Source organism: Scomber scombrus, chromosome 5, assembly GCF_963691925.1.
Source record: "Scomber scombrus chromosome 5, fScoSco1.1, whole genome shotgun sequence".
Taxonomy (NCBI): domain Eukaryota; kingdom Metazoa; phylum Chordata; class Actinopteri; order Scombriformes; family Scombridae; genus Scomber; species Scomber scombrus.
The window spans coordinates 24,056,860-24,060,281 of NC_084974.1; the positions used below are offsets into that span (position 1 = coordinate 24,056,860).

At 36.9% G+C, this 3,422-nt stretch overlaps 1 long non-coding RNA gene across 1 annotated transcript; it reads left to right on the forward strand.

Annotated features, from left to right (window-relative positions):
• Window positions 1-717: 717 nt before the first annotated feature.
• On the forward strand, window positions 718-3,016 carry LOC133979947 (uncharacterized). The gene is made up of 3 exons (XR_009925135.1): window positions 718-790; window positions 1,233-1,256; window positions 2,909-3,016. It is a non-coding gene; the product is annotated as an uncharacterized LOC133979947 (long non-coding RNA).
• The last annotated feature ends 406 nt before the right edge of the window (window positions 3,017-3,422 follow it).

The following is a 3,422-nucleotide window of genomic DNA, read 5'->3' on the forward strand; positions in this document are numbered from 1 at the left end:
CAAAAAAGGCAAAATGCCACACAAAAAAAAAAACTGCAACAAATTCAAGCTACTTGTTTCATGGCTCATTGCCTAAATTTTATTTATTTATTTTATTACAAACTAAAAACTAATAAACAAATGGAAGAAGGGCTATAACCTCATTCACATATGAAGTAACCATGGAAACGCAGCCTGTCCTGACATACAGTAGCCCCAGGCTTGGTGACTACAGTCTATATTTTGGACAGCTCTCTAATGCACATTAGATCAGTCATAGCTCTCAGGGCTTTTTTATTTTTTTTGAATGAGGGAAAGAAGGAGCCAGCACTGCAGGACGAGGCTCCCAGTGGACATTACACACAGTGAAAAGATGCAGATGAAAAATTTGCTCTGCCCAAAAGCCTCAGTGAAGGATGCTGGTGGGAGGAAAAATTATTTAAAATGAGTTGTTTCATATGCTTATAGTGCCATGAAGAGAAGCTTAAAAATATCATATGTGAGGAACTGAGGAGAAGTGCATAACGTTCTTTATTGTTCTTCATTATGTATTATCGAGGCATCTTGTTTTTACTTGCTTTTTTCCTAATCATATCATACATTTTCTGTTTAAAAGCTCATGAGGAGAAACGTCTATATTCTATGTAGGAGGTGATGAGATGTCTCTATCTGTCCTGCAGGTGTCCCTCTTCGCTGAGGCCTTCCCCTCACTGCCTGACTCGTCCTCAAGTGACCCCTGTGACCCCTGTGACCTCGACACTGTTCCCACACTGACCAAGCTCCTCAGGGGCAGAGCCAGCCAGGACCAGGGGTAGGGGGGAAACCGAATCATTTTGATTTACTGTACATTAGTGTTGACACATTCCTCCAATTTGAAACCAGACATATCAGAGCACCAGGAAACCGACATTAAGGATTTTCTCGGTTGGAAGCAAATTTTTACTGTAAATCTGATGTGACATAAACACATCATAATACCACAGCAAGTTAAAGGATTGTGCTTTTTGTCAACAAATCTCTTGTTTCTCTCAAATTAAATCAAGTTTTCAATCTCTGAAGACTTTGGCGCTGTTTTCAATGATAAGGAGATGGCGCCGCTGATGGCAACCATGGTTTTTTGGTTTTTTTTACTCCCGTTTCGCTCTCCTTTCCAACCGCAGTGTTATATAATTGAATTATTTATTGCACGTCACATTTAATTTCTGCATTTGTCACTTTTATATATTTCATACACTTTATTTTCTCCTCCATAGCACAGTCAGTGTTTCTTTTGCACAGTGAGTATTTCATTTCAAGTTTCATATCCCATTTTACATCTATTAAAATGATATTGTGTGAATGGATTTTATTTTTAACATTATTTTGTTTTATTATTTACCATTACCTTACTTTTTCTGTGTCTTCTTTTTTATTCTTTTGTGGGCACAAATGCTAAGACACACTCTTTGTATGCTGCATGTGTGTGACTCTTAACAAACTAATGTGCCCAATCTCTTCATAATGAAGGGACCTGTCACCCAGTGCAGTGGTGTGGCTTACTGATGTGTTTTTAATAGGTTTGGGACAGAAAAGGAGCTATACAGCACAGAGTAATAAGATAAATCAGGCTTTGGATACACACATAATACTTGTTAGTACATCAGTTCATTGTTCGTATGGCTCTGCACACGAGATTTGCTGACAATAAGAAAAATATAGAAAATAGCCAGACATATCCTTTAATGAGTGAAACTTGCAAGAAATGAGCAGGTTTCAGAGCTAAAAAATATTACACTAGAGGAAAATATCTGCTTTTCAATGTGGGATATTTTATTTTTAATTAAGGGGAGAAAAATGATCTCATAATTACAGTCATTACAGAATATAACTTCTGGTTATGTTCAAGATAATATTAAAGAGGGATTACACACATCTGTACAATACAAGATGCAGAAAATGTGTCTGTCATGACAACCTAGGGAGAGATAACTTGTGCAACTTACACTTTAAAGCATTAAATACTTCACTGGATCCAGAGTGTGTGCTCTTTATGTGTCTCAGAGATGCCAGTTAACTTTTTTTTTCGGGAATTTGGTTGGGTATTCTACTAATCTACTAATCCAATAATCCGCAACATGTCTGCATGTTTTGACCCTACTTTTTTCTTTTTTTTTAAGATTTAAGACAGGACAGGAGCAGAAGAAAAGCAGTATTTCATCGATAGAAGTGAATTTTAAAAAAAAAAAGGCCCCATTCAGTTTGTTTCGTAGTTAACTTTAAAATTGGTTGTAAGATTATGCGAGGGACCAAATCTTATGTCTTAAAAAATTGAATTAGTTGTGGCCATCAAGTGGCTAATGTGATGAACTGCAGGTCTTAGTTAGACCACTTCTTTTGAAAGCAGAGCATGGGAGTGTGGTTATGATTGATTGTGACACAGCTCAACAGAGTGTAAGCGTAAAGCATTTTATTTATATTTTATTACAGTTCAACTAGTATGGGTTGTTAAAGTATTAACCTTTGTGTACTGGAGCAGCCAAATTCAGGCTCATCGGTTTCATCAACAAAAACATTTATAGGCAAATAGAATAAAGTGTTATTTTTGTCTGGGTGGAAACAGAATTTAGACCATCACGTGAAGCATAAATCCTCCATGAAAATCCTTAATTACATGGATGTTCTAGGTGGTTATCTGATTCTCCTGTTTCATTGAAGAGTTCACAAATAAATAAACTCCCGTACACTGTCCCAGTCAAAGACCCACCTGTCTTTGACTTCCCCACACACTTGTCATGAGTGCATGAGAGAAAACCTTTGAAGTCAGTGTAGATATAATAAAAGAAGATATTATGGCATGTTGTTTTTCATAATTTAAGACAAAGACGTATTCACACTTCCGTCACATGAACTCATTGTTTCCTCTGTGTGTTTTTCATGCTTGATCCCGCAGGCTGTTGGACAGTTTCCACGACTTGAACAAAATGATTGGCCAGAGATATAAGAGAGCCAATGGTGTGTCTCGTGACCTGCTGCTGAAGACTTTACACTTGGAGCAACCCCACACTGTGAGTCAAGACGGCTTTCATTCACTTGACAAACATGAGAATGGCACCAAGGCATTTTTGTAGGAAATTTTTGATGCTTTCTACCCTTAACTTAACCCAGAGGAATTAGCAAAGCACTTAGTGTTCAGTTTCAGGGAGTAAAGCTTTTAAATAAATAACTATCCCACATTATTTGAAAGGATCATTTGCTTTATTATTTGATAGATTATTCTTTCTTTCTGTTTGTTATGAGTAATTAGCAGCTAATTTCTGTCCTTTCTTGTTTCTGGGTGGCTACTGAGGATTTCTGTCTACTACAACGTAGTGTATTGTACATCAAATATTGCCAAGATGCATTACGGTAGAAGCCAATACACAGTTTTATGGAAATTGCTTTGTGTGTTACATTTCACTTTCATG